Here is a 15,425-nt window from a genome sequence, read left to right as displayed (position 1 = left end):
GTTTATAATACCTGATTCTCCGATGACAGGGGTATCTTAGACTAGTCTGGGTGACTAGGGCTGGATTAAATATCCATACTAGGTTTCTAACTTTATGCTTTGAGGGCCATTGATTTGTGTGACCTGAGAAGCCAGTGGCTACCTTGAGCTTAGGTACTGCTGAGTAGAGCCAATCTTATACCTTCCCACTCTCCTGAGAAATTTTCCCTGATACAGACCCAGGCACCTGATGGTTCTTGACAATTTAAATTTCCTTGACAATTTAGTCCTCTTTCCCTCTCCATATGTTAAACCCAGAAAAGAGAAGGCAAGTACAGTATAGCCATGATGTCTCTGGAAGTGAATGACCCTTTGTACTGAGGTAGAGACATAGAAGGAGGGCAGGAGAAAGGATAGGACCAGAAAAGTCCTTGGGTATTTTTTTTTCTCTAGAAGTCTGCTAAAGGTTATTCTTTGTGTAATTGTCTGAAAAGAGAATTGTAGAATATTAGGGACTGAAATTTCCCTTTAGGGGCATCTAACACAGCCTTTAACCCATGTTTGAACTCTCTCTTCAAAGTTCCTGCCAGGTAGTTTTCCAGTATCTGCATACTTCCATGTTGGCGAGCCCTGTACTTCTAGAAGCAGGCATTTTCTTGGTTAGATATTTTGGCTTTCATTTTTTATTTTATGTATATATATAATTTTGGCTTTTAAAACTAGAAGTAGAAGCAGTTATTTTCTTGGTTGGATATTTTGGCTTTTTGGTTTTAAAAGCCAAAGCCCTAACTTTTAAAAGATAGAAGAGATAGCATGCTCCTCTATAGGGCTTCTAGTTTTAAAACTAGAGTAGAAGCACTCATTTTCTTGGTTAGATATTTTGGCTTTTTCTTTTAAAAACTAAACTAAACTTTAGTTTGGCTTAAAAGCCAAAGTCCTAACATTTAAAAGATAGAGGAGATAGCATGCTCTTCATGGCTTCGAATCACTGGCCTCTCACATGAGGAAACAGGCTTAGGCAAATGAAATGATGTATATCGGACCATTGGGTGTGACTCTTCCACTCTGCCTCCAGCTAAGAGAATCAGGCAAGACAGAGACCCAGGAGCTCAGTTCTAGAGCCTCAAATTCATCCTCATGTCTTTGTGGGTGAGTGGTTTTTATTAAAATAATTTATTTTTTCATAGGCTTGCAGAATGTACTAGTACTAGAAAGAAATTTACTGATCATATAGTCTATTTTAATCACCATTTTATAGATTAATAACTGAGTTCCAGAGAGGTAAAGCCATCTGCCCAATGTCATACACAGAGGTTCTGTGACAGAACTGACGTTAGGACTGTGGTTTCCGGGTAGCAAGACCTAGATGTCTTTCCATAAACAGCTCTTTTAGAGAAGCTGTTACCAAGCTCTAAAACTATATATTTTTAAGTGCCATGTGACCTGTGTACCTTGAGATTTCTATTGGGAGCAACAGCATTAGTTAAAATTACACAGATTTCAATCTAAAAATATCAAGTTGTTCTTCAGCCTAACACGAGAAGGTAAAGGGCTCCATCCACAAACATTTATAGAGCACCTAAAGAAGCTCATTGTCTGTTTTGGAGGTAAGCCTTTGATACAGTTTGGATATGTGTCCTGGGCCCAAATCTCATGTTTAATTGTAATCCCTAATGTTGGAGGTGGGGCTTGGTGGGAGGTGGTTGGATCATGGGAATGGATTTCTCATGAATGGTTTAGCACTATCCCCTTGGTGCTGTTCTCATGATAGTGAGTGAATTCTCATGAGATCTGGTTGTTTAAAAGTGTGTGGCACCTCTTGCACCCCTCTCTCTTGCTCCTGCTCTGGCTATGCGACGTGCCTGTTTCCCTCTTCACCTTCTGCCATGATTGTAAGTGTCCTGGGGCTTCCCCAGAAGGACAGGTCCTTGGGAAGGTATTTTAACTGGGGAGGGTGGGGACAGAGGCCAGTGCTGTGTTTGACCTCTGATGATGCTGGAAAAGAAATAGATGTTGTTTTCAAACTGGGTAGTCCAAGGAGAAGAGGGAGAAGGAAAGGAAATGCTTGTGAGGTACCTGAGACATATTGTTGAGTTCGCTCTTGGAAGCAGCACAAGTCTGGGAATCAGGAGACCTGAGTTCCAGTGCTGGCTTTCCTATTGAATATCTATTCTTTTGTAGATTACTTGCTCATTCTAAGTCTTGGAGATATCTAAAACATTTATACCTATCTAATAAAGTCTAGAAGGGAGATCCATGTACTCTTAAAGAGTTCAGAGGAGTTCACGAGAGAACTTTTGTTTGATTTGTTTAGTCTATATTTGAATTTCTCAATCTTGGTACTGTGTATATTTTGGACTGCATAAGTCTTTGGGGAGTATGGGGCTGTCCTGTGCATTATAGGATGTTTAGTTGCATCCCTGTCCTCTGCCTGCTAGATGCCGGTAGTGGCTACCTCTTCCCCAAGACATGACAATAAAAAACATCTCTAGACATTGCCAAATGTCGCCTGGAAGGCAAAATCAACTTTTGTTGAGAACCAGTGGTCTGTATTCATGTGAATTGTGGGGACAGCTAAAAGATAAAATTAATAATATTATTATAATCTTATTTAGCACTCACTGTGTACCAGACACTGTTCTAAGCCTTTATTTAATCCTCATAATAATTATAAGTTAGGTACTGTTACTATCACTGTTTCACAGATGAGGAAATTGAAGGAAAGTAAGGTTAAGTGAATTAATAGCAGTTAATGTTTTTCTAAGTATGTGTCAGGGACTGTGCTAAGTACCTGACCTATATGTTATCTCATTTAATACTTACAATCACTCTGTGAAGTGAGTTCTGATGTTATCATTGTTTTACAGATGGGAACAGATAGGCATAGATCTGTTGTGTGCCTAACCTGCTACTGAATGTTGACGGCACACTAGGGTAAATGATATACCTCTTTATCTTAATGATTTAGTGTTGTTATCCCAATTCATTGTTTTAGTTTCCAGACGACTTTTTCCTATTTTATCCTCAGAACAGTACTGTGAAATAGGTAGTATCATCCCCATTTTATAGATTAAGAAATAGACTCAGAGAAAGAGGCTTGTGTAAAATCTCATAGTAACTGATGCAACTGACTGGCATCTGTCACGCATTTTAGTTTATTTGTGATTGACCATGATGCTTCCAGCTATACTAAGAAGCAGGCAGTCAGGTGACATACTGTATAGCAAAGAAATACTGAGTCCCTGTTTGAGGTGGAGGGAGAGCTGAGAGAAGCTTCTTCTGATATGTAATTTTGGAGTTTGCTGGTGAAGTTTTCTTCTGCATATGTGCTTTCCCACGCATATCTTACTTCCTGATTGGCACTGGCTGTGTATCACAAGTTGTAATTATGTTATAATTAGATTGTTTATTTCTTTAACATCTGACTTCTGCAGTGTTCTATCCTATAAGTTACATAAATGTAGGACTCTGTTTTGTTCACAGTATTCCAGCAGTGTCTTGCATGCAGTAGTCACTTTATGAAAATTCTGAATCAGTAGGCACATGAGAGGTAATTAAGAGAGAGAGATAAATTGACTTAGTCAAGATTATATAGCAGTTTGGTAGCACTTCTGGGACTAGATCTGATTTTTTCTATCCTTAAGCCCAGAATTCTTTGTACAACATAGTGCTGCTTGCCACATGCCTATCATGATTAGAGCTATATGATTTTGCTCTGTGGTCTTAGGCAAATCTGTTGGTTTTCTTTTCTGTAAACAAAAGTATTACACAGCTGTTCTTTTCTCCTTCCCATCTTTGGTTGCCCACCAGTGATATCCTGATGTGGCCTCCAACCACAGAGTAAGTGTCTACTGAGAAACAGGGAAACCTTACTCTCGCTGCCAACCTGGAACTGGGAATCATGTTATTTCTCCTGAACACCTTCCTATTTCAGTGGTGATGTGGTGGTGGTCATGGTCTACCGATTGAAACAGAAAGCAGAGTTTGGATTATAGAGGAAGAAGGCAGTTGGAGTAGCTACTTTAACCCTTCTTTATTCAGAACTGCACTCTGAGTGCCTATGTACACATACTCTAGCGCCTTCTTACTCTTCATTATAAACATTGGGGTCTGCTCATTTTCCCTTTAGTTTGTTGGAAAAACACACAAATCTACTTAAATTAGTTGAGGAAAATGTCCTCTTCCATTTTCAGTTATTTTGTTCAGTAATACTAGTGATAAGGGATGTCTATTAAGAGAAAATATGTGGGCCGGGCGCAGTGGCTTACGCCTATAATCCCAGCACTTTGGGAGGCCGAGGCAGGCGGATCACGAGGTCAGGAGATTGAGACCATCCTGGCTAACATGGTGAAACTCCGTCTCTACTAAAAATACAAAAAAAAAAAAAAAAAGCCAGGCGTAGTGGCGGGCACCTGTAGTCCCAGCTACTTGGGAGGCTGAGGCAAGAGAATGGCGTGAGCCGAGAGGCTCCTCACCCGGGAGGCGGAGCTTGCAGTGAGCCGAGATCACGCCACTGCACTCCAGCCTGGGGGACAGAGTGAGACTCCGTCTCAAAAAAAAAAAAAAAAAAAAAAAAGAGAAAATATGTGTCTCTGGAAATTAGCTATATGCAAGGCACTTCCATGTCTGTTTTCTTACATAATCTTCCAGCCACCTTGCGAAGGCAGGGATTACTATTTTTATCCTAACTTTACAGAGAAGCTAAGGTTCAGTGTGAAGTCATGATCATATAGATAGTGATAGACCAGGATTTGACCTCAACTTGACTGACCCTTTAATTCCAGTGGGTATTCTTGCCATTGTACCATAGTTGTGTATGTGTGTATGGGTATGTTTAGCAGCTTTATTGAGATAATTCACATACCATGAAATTCACCTACTTAGAGTGTATACAATTCAGTGTTTTTTTTCTTGTTTCCAGTGGGGTTTTAATTTCAATTTTTTTTTTTTTGTATATTCACAGGGTTGTACAAGTACTACAATCTAGTTTTAGAATATTTTGTCATGGCTGGGCATAGTGGCTCATGCCTGTAATTCCAGCACTTCGGGAAGCTGAATCAGGAAGATCCTTTGAGCCTAGGAGTTTGGGAACTAGACTGGGCAACACAGGGAAACCCTGTCTCTACAAAAAAAAAATTTAAAAATTATCTGGGCCAGGCCTGGTGGCTTATGTCTGTAATCCCACCACTTTGAGAGGCCGAGGTAGGCAGATCTCTTGAGCTCAGGAGTTGGAGACCAGCCTGGGCAACATGGCAAAACCCTGTCTCTACAAAAAATACAAAAATTAGCCAGGCGTGGTGGTGCATGCCTGTAGTCCCAGCTACTCGGGAGGCTGAGGTGGGAGGATCAGTGGAGCCCGGGAGGCAGAGGTTGCAGTGAGCAGACATCATGCTGCTGCACTCCAGCCTGGTAACAGAGTGAGAACCTGTCTCAATAAATAAGTAAATAAATAAAATTAGCTGGGCATAGTGGCGTCTCCCTGTGGTTTCAGCTACTTGGGAGGCTGAGGTGGGAAGATCGCTTGAGCCCAGGAGGTTTAGGTTACAGGTGGGCCATGATAGTTCCACTGCTCTCCAGCCTGGGGGTGACATAGCAATACCCCATCCCCACTCCAAAAAAAAAAGAAAAAATATTTTGTCCTCCTAAAAGAAACATGGATGTTGTAATGTGTGTTTTTCATTTTATTGCTAAATAATATTTGGCAGTATTTTTTGCTGAAAAATATTCTATTGTATGGAATTCTGTTTATCTATGTAATTGTATTTACTGCTGAATTCTGTTGTATGGATATACCACATTTTATTTATTCCTTTATCAGTTCATGGATATTTGGGTTGTTTCCATTTTTTTGGCTGCGACTAATGCTACTATGAACATTTATGTACATTTTTAGTGTAGATATATATTTTCATTTACCTTCAAGTATATATTTAGGAGTAGAATTGCAGGGTCATGTGCTAACTCTATGTTTAACTTTTTGAGGAACTACCTGACTGTTTTCTAAAGGGGCTGTACCATTTTACATTTCCACCAGCAGTGTATGAGAGTTCTAATTTCTCCACATCCTTGTAAATACTTGTTATTATCTTTTTATTTTAGGTATCTTAGTGGGTGTGAAATGGTATCTGTCTCATATGGTTTTGATTTGAATTCCCTTAAAGACTAATGATTTTGAGTATCTTTTCATGTGTTTATTGGCCACTTGGATATCTTCCTGGGACAAATGTCTATTTAGAGCCTTTGTCCATTTTTAAATTGGTTTGTCTTTTTACTGTTTATTTATTTTTTGAGACGCAGTCTTGCTCTGTCGCCCACTCTGGAGTGCAGTGGTGCGATCTTGACTCACTGCAACCTCTGTCTCCCGGGTTCAAGCGATTCTCCTGCCTCAGCCTCTCCAGTAGCTGGGACTACAGGAGCGTGCCACCACGCCCAGCTAATTTTTTGTATTTTTAGTAGAGACAGGGTTTCACCGTGTTAGCCAGGGTGGTCTCGATCTCCTGACCTCATGATCCGCCTGCCTCGGCCCCCCAAAGTGCTGGGATTACAGGTGTGAGCCACTGCGCCCGGCCTCTTTTTTACTATTATTATAAGAGTTCTTTATATATCCTGGATACAAGTCTTCTATCAAATATATGTTTTGCAAATATTTTCTCCAATTTTGTGGATTGTCTTTTTACTTTCTTGACGACATTATTTATAGCACAAAAGTTTTTATTTTTGATGTAGTCCAGTTTATTTAGTTCTTCTTTTGTTGTTTGCTTTTGGTGTTATATCTAAGAAACCATTCAGGGTCATGAATATTTACACCTATGTTTTCCTCTGAGAGTTTTATACTTTTAGCTCTTACAGTTAAAGCTGTAATCCATTTTGAGTTAGTTTTTCCATGTGGTATGAGGTGATAGAGGTCAATTTTCATTCTTTTGCATGTTTATATCCAGTTGTTTCAGCACCATTTGTTGAAAAGACTATTCTTTCTTCGTTGCATTGTCTTGGCACTCTTGTTGAAAAATAGTTGACCACAAACATAAGCATTAATTTCTTGATTCTCAGTTCCATTTAATTGATCTGTATCTCCATTCTTATGCCAGTACCATACTGTCTTGATTACTCTAGGTTTATAATCAAGTTTTGAAATTGGGAAGTATTAGTCTTCTTTGTTTTTCTTTTTCAAGGTTGTACAAGTTTTACACTTCTGTTTTTCTTTTTGATGCTATTCTAAATGTTTTTTTTTTTTTTAATTTCAGTTTTTGGATTGTTCATTGCTGTGTATAGAAATACAGTTGATTTTTGTATCCTGAAACCTTGTCGAACTTTTTAATTCCAACAGATATTTTTTTTGGTGTTGATTCCTTAGAATTTCCTGTATACAAGATTATGTCATCTGTGAATATAGATAGTTTTGCTCTTTTTTTGAGACAGGGTCTCATTCCGCCACCTAGGCAGGAGTGCAGTGGTGCAATTGTAGTTCACTGCAACCTTGATTTCTTGGGTTTAAGCATTCCTCCAGCCTCAGCCTCCTGAGTAGCTGAGACTACAGGTGCATGCCACCACAACCAGCTAAACTGCTTTTTTTCTAATCTAGGTGCTTGTGTTTCTTTTTCTTTTCTTTCTTTATTTCTTTTTTTTTTTCCACCTAATTGCTCTGACCAGAACCTTCAGTACAATGTTAAATAGAAGTGGCAAAAATGGACATCTTTGTCTTGTTTCTGATTTTAGGGAGAAAACATTCAGTTTAGTATGATATTAACTGTGGGTTTTTCATAGATGCCTTTTATCAGATTAAGGAAGTTGCCTTCTATTCCTCATTTCTTGAGTATTTTTTTTGTAAGAGGGTATCAGATTTTGTCAAATGCTTTTTCTGTGTCAACAGAGATAATTCTATGGCTTTTTCCCTTTATTGTGTTATTATGGGGTATTAATGAATTGATTTTTTGGATATTAAAACAACCTTGCATATCTGGAATCATTATGTCATACTACAATTACTTGTTGAGCACCAACTGTTTAAGCTTGTGGGAGGACACAGATGAGTAAGATGGGGCTATTCACTTTAATTGAGGAGACAAAAAAAACACACAGGCTTAAACTTCAGAGTACAAGAGTGGGATAAAGACAGTACCTTGTGTTGATGTGTGATAAACAGTTACCAAATGAACTTTAGAGTGACCTTATTTTAAGGCCATTCAGCAGTTATAGGATTGGCATATTGTTACTTTTTGTGACTTCAGGTATATCCTTTCTCTTCTCCAGATATCAGCTTCACCATCTATACGTGGGTAAGTTAGACTTGGTATTTAAGACCCCTTCTAGTTATGACATGTTGTGAAATTACTTGGCTTTTGTGGGGCTTCCTTCACTTAGGTCCTTATGAAGAGTGCCATTTTGATAGCTCCAAGTAGCTAGAAAGATGAGTCTTCCTGTTCTGGTTCAGAGTGGGGGAAAGATGCTTTACTTCTTTCTTCGTTGGCCTTAACTGCACTCTCATCTCAGAGAGATGATTGCCTTCCATATCAGTCCACATTCTGGTGAAAGGGGTAACTCTTAAGAAAGACCATTTCCCTTAGCATCACATAAGTCCTACGAGAGGAAAAGACCACTGAAGAGGGTATTAGGAGTACATGTTTTTCAGGACTCAGCTATATATTTAACTCATTGTTAAACATTGGGTAGGTCAGTTCATTCTGTTCATACTTCGGTTCCTTAGAGAATAACACTTCTATTGCATAATCTCTCAGGGTTGATATGAGACATAAATTATATCCTAGATGCATACAAAGCTTTATATATTGGTTATTTGCAAAGGGTAGAGTTGCATAATGTAGCAGAAATGCAAATTATCTTGTAAATGTTGTAAAATAATGCAGATAATGTAGTAAATACTAGCAAAATTTTGCAAATAATGTAGCAAAAATGCACTAAATAAATCAGTGGTCCCCAACATTTTTGGCATTAGGGACTGGTTTCAGGGAAGACAATTTTTCCATGGACTGAGCTTGTGGGGGTGGGGGTGGTTCAGAATGATTCAAATGCATTACATTTATCATTAGATTCTCATAAGGAACACACAGCCTAGATCCTTCTCATGTGCAGTTCACAGTAGAGTTTGTGCTCCTATCAGAATCTAATGCTGCCACTGATCTGACAGGAGGTGGAGCTCAGCTTTGCTCCCTTGTCCCCTTCTGTGAGGCCCAGTTCCTAACAGGCCATGGTACTGGTCTTGGGAGTTGGGGACCCCTGAAATTAGTTACTATATTTTAGGCTCCTTCTGTGTTTCTGGCACTTTTGATATGTGCTTTAAAGATTCTTTTCCTAACGCTTCACAACAATTATTTGTCCCCATTTAACAGAGAAGGAAATTCCAGTTCAAAGAGATTAAATAATCATCCCAAGGGGAAGAGTCAGCAATCACAACTGGATCTAACTCTAGAGTCCATATTCTTTCTATTATATTTTTCTGCCTTTTGGTAAAGAGATGTTTTCCTCTATTCCACTTGTTTTGAAAAGGTCATGATAGTGTGGGTCACATTGGTCCATTTTAAGAAAGGATAAAATTTGCTTTTGTTGACAGCCACAGCTTGTCCCCACTGTCTAAACAGTACTAGACTTTGGAGGAGACAGTAGGTCTGAGACTAATTTAGTCACTGGTTATTCGGACACTCATAGGACTGGGCCAAAATGGGAACAAGGACTCTTCGAATAGCAAGGTCATTATCTCAGTGTTGAAGGAACATTTGAAGTTATTAAACTTTGTTCTCATCAAATGGGGGAGTCTGAAATATGTTTTTCCTCACCAAAAACCTGATGTCCTGTAAACCTCAGCCTGACTCACTTGAAGACTTGTTATCTTCTTTTTTTTTTTATAACCCCCAATATTTAATCACTATGAGACACATAACCTTCTAATTCTTAGAAGAGTATTTTCTTTGGCACCACACAAGCCCTATATAGCAGGAAGGAAATATGAGGTTCAGAAAGAGTCTAGTCTCAGTCTTACCTTTAACTTCACTGTGTGACCCTGGAAAAATATCTTTCTTCTCTACTCCCACTGCTACTGCTGTATTCTAGATCTTCATCATCTGTTTTGTTTTTATTAAAATAATTTAAAAAACAATATCAAACTTAGTTTTTCTGGGTCATTTGAGAATGAGTTGCTGACATGACCCTCCATCAACCCCACATTATTTCCTACATAATAAGATGGTTGTGTAAGCACAATGCAACCATTAAAATCAGGAAATAAACACTGTTACATTACTATTATCTAATCCTCACACCCATTCAAGCTTTGCCAATTGTCCGACTGTCTTTTACAGCAAAAGAATATAGTTCAGAATCACATGTTACATTTAGAAGCTACTTTTTAGTGTCCTTAACTTTGATAACCATGACACTTTTGAAGATTACAGGCCAATTATTTTGTAGAATATCAGATAAAGCAGGTGTTTTATAGAATGTCATCACCAGTCTTACGTTATGCTTCTTGGGTAGTAAATATTACAGAACTGGTGCTGTATTCGTTTCATTGCATCCTTTTAGATGGTAGTGGTTTTGGTTTGTCCCATGACTATTGATGTTCATTTCAGCATCTTGCTTAAGGTGGTGTCTACCAGCCTTCTTCACTGTGAAGTTACTCTTTTCTCTTTTATAATTAATAAGTATTTTGTAGGCAGTACTATGTAAATATCCCTTTCGTTGCCAAACTTTCAGTGTATTTAGTTACTTATATCGGTATGGACTCATTTTATTTAATGGGTAATAATCTATTGCTAGCATCATTTGTTTTGGTGCTCAAATTCTCTTCGGTTTGGCCAGTAGGAGCCAAATCAGAAGTTGGCTTCTGTCAACTTTTGATATGTCCCTATCATTCTTTGACTACTTCCTTGCTTTCTAGCCCAATAAGATGTTCTAGGTTCATCCTGTACTTTCTCTATACCAGCTAAGGAATCCTGGTGTGTGTGTGTGGTTTTTTTTTTGTTGTTGTTTTTTTTTTTTTTTTTTTAGTGTTAAATGGCATTTAGAATCCAAAATCTGGTTCCTAGATAATGCTCATTGTTATTGGGCCATTGCTGCTCCCAGGCCTTCTCATAGACATAATGAGGAAATGAGGTTCTGACACCCCCATCACAGGCTCTCCCTACTGTGTGGATGCCCTCCTTATCTTGCTTGGGCTTCGGTACCCTATAGCAGGGTGCTCTTCCATGACAACTCTTTCTTAACTGTGGTTGGCTTCTGACACACTACACCAGGGCACCCCTCTCTCCTGATACGGATGCCTTCCTTGCTATACTTAGACTATGATATTCCACACCAGTCCACCTCCCTGCCCCAAATGTGGATGCTCTTTTCACCCTGCTTGGGCTCTGATTCTCCTCACTAGACTACTTGTCTCTTTCTCCCCCTCCTGATGGACTCACCCTGCTTAGGTCTGATCACAGTGTTGGGCTGCCCTCATCATCTCTTAACTAGATTTTTTTTTTTTTTTTGAGATGGAGTCTTGTTCTGTCGCCCAGGCTGGAGTGCAGTGGTGCAATCTCGGCTCACTGCAACCTCCGCCTCCTAGGTTCATGCCATTCTCCTGCCTCAGCCTCCCGAGTAGCTGGGACTACAGGCGTCTGCCATCATGCCCAGCTAATTTTTTTTTTTTTTTTTGTATTTTTAGTAGCAACGGGGTTTCACCGTGCTAGCCAGGATGGTCTTGATCTCCCGACCTTGTGATCCGCCCGCCTCGGTCTCCCAAAGTGCTGGGATTACAGGTGTGAGCCACCGCGCCCGGCCTTAACTAGACTATTATAACACAAAGCCTCCTAACTGATCTCCTTGCTTTCAATCTTCTTATACCTTTCACATTTCTGCAAGAGTGATCATTCTAAAATATAAGTCAAATCATGCCACTGCTCTGCTTAAAAACATTGTAATAGTTCCCTTTTGCTTAGAGAATACATTTCAAGTTCCTTGGGCTGTCATTCAAGGATCTCTAGTATCTGACCCAAAGGTACCTTTCGTCCTCATTTCTTATTAGTTCCTTGGTATACTGTGCACTCCAACTATGGCCACTGGCTACTCCTTAGACATACCCCAGTACATTTACTCTTCTGGCTTTTTGCCTTTATCCTCTCCTCTGTCTGGCTTAGCCAACTCTCTTCACTGTCTGATAAAATCCCTCAGAGTCCTAATTCAGATGTCTGCTATGGATGTCAGAGCCTGAATACAGTGAGGAAGATAACCATAAGAGGAAGGAATTACCTGGTGAAACCTCTCTGACCTCTATAGTCATAAACAGTCCCGTTTTTTTCGACTTCTGATGGAGTATTTACTTCATTCTCTCTCTTTTCACAATCAGCTGTTTACATATCTGTTGCCTCTGATTCATTGGCTGCTCCTTGAATGCACTCAACACAGGGCATTGCATCTAGTAGACACTCAGGGAATGCTGATGGAACTTGTCAAGGGAATGAACTTTGGGTGGTGAAGTTACCACAGCAGTGAATCTGTTGCTTTCATTTGAAGTCCATTCACAGGTCCCACTGAGGTCTGAGAGGCTCTGACTACAAGAAAGGGTTTGGAGTCTGGCATCCTTGGGTCTAGATATCTGCCCTGTGCCAGAGCTCTTTTTGAGAAAATGATATATTCACACTATTCTCCTCTTTAGTAAATTCCAAATATGTCTTTAAAAAAAAATCTACACTGTCATCCTAAATAAAATAATTCCTAGCTACAGGAATATAGGTATTTAAAGCTGCAAATAATAGCAGTGACATCATCCTACTAAAAAAGCCTGCCCCAAATTGTCTGAAGGCCAGCATTGTGATATGTGTCTCCTGACAGCCTATCCCTGCAGAGACCCTCAGTCTGTCTCTGCAGAGACACTTAGGCTGAAGTGTCAGCAAAGGAGGGTTTTAGACTTTCTCAGTGACTTTACCAGTCTGCACTTTTTGGAGCTGTGTGGGAAGCATCACAGGCTAGGTTCCTTGTAGCATGTGGGGGTTTCTAGAGAGGAAGAGAAAGATAGGAGTCTGTATTTCTTTAGATCCCACTACCAACCCCATTTGCTCCAGCCATAGCAACATCTTGAACTTTTTCTTGTTCTGATCATTCATTCTTCCAGGGCTTTGTCCAGGTTTTCTTTTCTACCCTGAGATTGAACTGTCTGATTTCAAAGCCTAGGCTCTTTTGTGTTTCATAATCATAGCACCGAATGTTTTTTTTTTTTTTTAAAGATTGCTCATTTTTGCTTTTCCTGTCAGGTTTTCAGTCTCATTAAAATAATTTCTAAATTGAGATCAGAATATTTTCTAATATACAGATTCAATTTTTGCCTCCACAGGGGTTGAATCAAGGTATACTTACCTACAAGACTAACTCTTATTTTGATTTGGCCTGAGACACAGTAGAATGTTCCCAATTTAAGATTAGCACTATTCCATCTGCCTGGTGCTAACTGAAACTGAAGAGGAAGGAAAGCTTTTATTCTATAATTGTTTGGAGAGCAGCATGGAAAACTCCTTAGAATGTGATGAACTTGATATTTACTAGGTTTATAAGTTTTGGCAAGTGTTAAGCTCTCTGTGCCCCGATTTTCTTACCTGTAAAGTGAGGGCAATAAAGCCAATTTTTAAAGGGCTGTTATTAGGTTAAATGATACGATTCTTGTAGGGTTGACTCTGGTTTTGACTTTGTCACCAACAGTGGGAGGTGGGAGTCATCAACCTAAGCATTGTCCCTGGCTTAGTATATGCCATAATTCCACACTAAAGCTACGTTTACTTCCATTATCTTATATAACCTTCATATTGTGATCAGAGAAAAAAAGATGGTGGTGGTGTTCCCGTTTGTCAAATAAGGAAATTGATACTCAGAGAAGTTGAGTGGCTTGTCTGAAAACAGAGACCTCTGACTCCTAGTCTGAGACTCCTTTTGTTCTTAACGAGTCTTAGGAGAGGGCCGTGTGGTGTAAAAAAAAAAAAAAAAGAGGCCTTCAATTGAAAAGTCAAGAATGGGCTTGGTGCAGTGGCTCAAGCTTGTAGTCCCAGCACTTTGGGAGGCTGAGGTGGGAAGATTCCTTGAACCCAGGAGTATTTTTTCTTTTTCAGAAACAGGATCTTGCTCTGTCACCCAGGCTGTGTGATCATAGCCCACTGTAGCCTTGAACTTGTGGGCTCAAGTGATCCCCCTGCCTTAGCCTCCCAAGTAGCTAGGATTATATGCAGAAGCCACTGCACTAAGAATATCTTGATTTTATAGTTTTAGCTAGGATAATTTGGGAAAGTCAACTCAGTTTCTACTTTATTTAAACAGAAATATGAATTATTCTTTTTAACTCACTTTGGCAAATAATTATCGAGCATTTACTATGCCTTACACGGTGCTAGGCCTGTCCCTTCCGTCAAGCTGTTTATACTTCACTAAGGATAAGAGATACGGATAATTAGTTTAAGTGAAAAGAGTTATAACAAATGTGTATGTGGCAGAAGATAATGGTGGCTGTGGTGGGAGTGGTCCAGGAGGGTGCCACAGAGATAGCCGTGGGGCTGGGCATTGCTTCTGAGGAGAAATCTCAAAGGAGGGTATGTAAGAATTAATTGGATAATGGATATGAATGTGCTTTATTAGTTGCCACATAAATGCAGCTTTTTACAACTGTCAATTCTTACAGAAGGTGCCTCTTTTCTAGAAACCTTGGCTGACCGAGTAGAACACCATAGTTGGAGTCCAAACTTAATTAAAGTGAGAAGAAAGATTTTAGTAGATTGGGATTTTATATTTAAAAAAAAAAAAGCAAAAGCCTGTGTCTGAAGTTTCTGGAATCCAGGAGTCCTTAAAATGGGGTGTGTATGCCTATTAAAATTGTCTTCTACTTTGATGACACAGTGGACCTCAGCCACTTTTGAGTTTATAAAGGACTTATTTATTATCACTTAAAAAAAAGCCACTTGTGCTCCTGCAGCATTTTAGATATTTAAAACAGCCTTGCAAACAAGTATGTATCCTGGGGAATAAAATGAATCAGGACAAGACAAAGAGAAATTGGGCGGCTGAGCCAAAGATATGTAATGTTTTTATTTTTTATATTTGTTTGGGTTCAGTAGATGTAATTATTGAGAGCTTTGTATGTGCTAGGCTTTGTATGAAGTACTGAGGGAACAGAGATCAATGAAGCATTTCGTAAACAAGGGGACATATAGTCTGGCTGGAGATATAAGACATCTGTGGTAAGTGATAAGCATTTTTATGAGGTACTCTAAGATCTTGAAGGTGGAGGACCTACTCAAGCCGTTGGGTAAGGACTGCATCAGAGATGGCAAGTTAGAGGAGAGGACACCTGAAGATTAAAAGTTTTGGAGGAAACAGAAGGGAATAATGGGAGATAAATGTGTTCTATGCAGTGGTAATAGCTTGAAGAAAGGCACCAGGATTTAAATAGTACCTGGTACTTAAAGCACCTACAA

At 39.4% G+C, this 15,425-nt stretch overlaps 1 protein-coding gene across 5 annotated transcripts in view; it reads left to right on the top strand.

Annotated features, from left to right (window-relative positions):
* Window positions 1–15,425, top strand: part of PAK1 (p21 (RAC1) activated kinase 1) — a 151,833-nt gene that overhangs the window by 33,923 nt on the left and 102,485 nt on the right. The window contains exon 1 of one of the 5 annotated variants that reach the window (XM_063693406.1): window positions 14,790–14,804. The exons of the other annotated variants lie outside the window; for them this stretch is intronic. The gene's annotated coding sequence lies outside the window, so the exon portion shown is untranslated. Of the gene's footprint in view, window positions 1–14,789; window positions 14,805–15,425 lie in introns of those variants that run through there. 5 annotated transcript variants of the gene reach the window in all.

This window comes from Gorilla gorilla, chromosome 9 (assembly GCF_029281585.2).
Source record: "Gorilla gorilla gorilla isolate KB3781 chromosome 9, NHGRI_mGorGor1-v2.1_pri, whole genome shotgun sequence".
NCBI lineage: Eukaryota > Metazoa > Chordata > Mammalia > Primates > Hominidae > Gorilla > Gorilla gorilla.
This window is presented reverse-complemented; position numbering and strand designations above follow the sequence as displayed.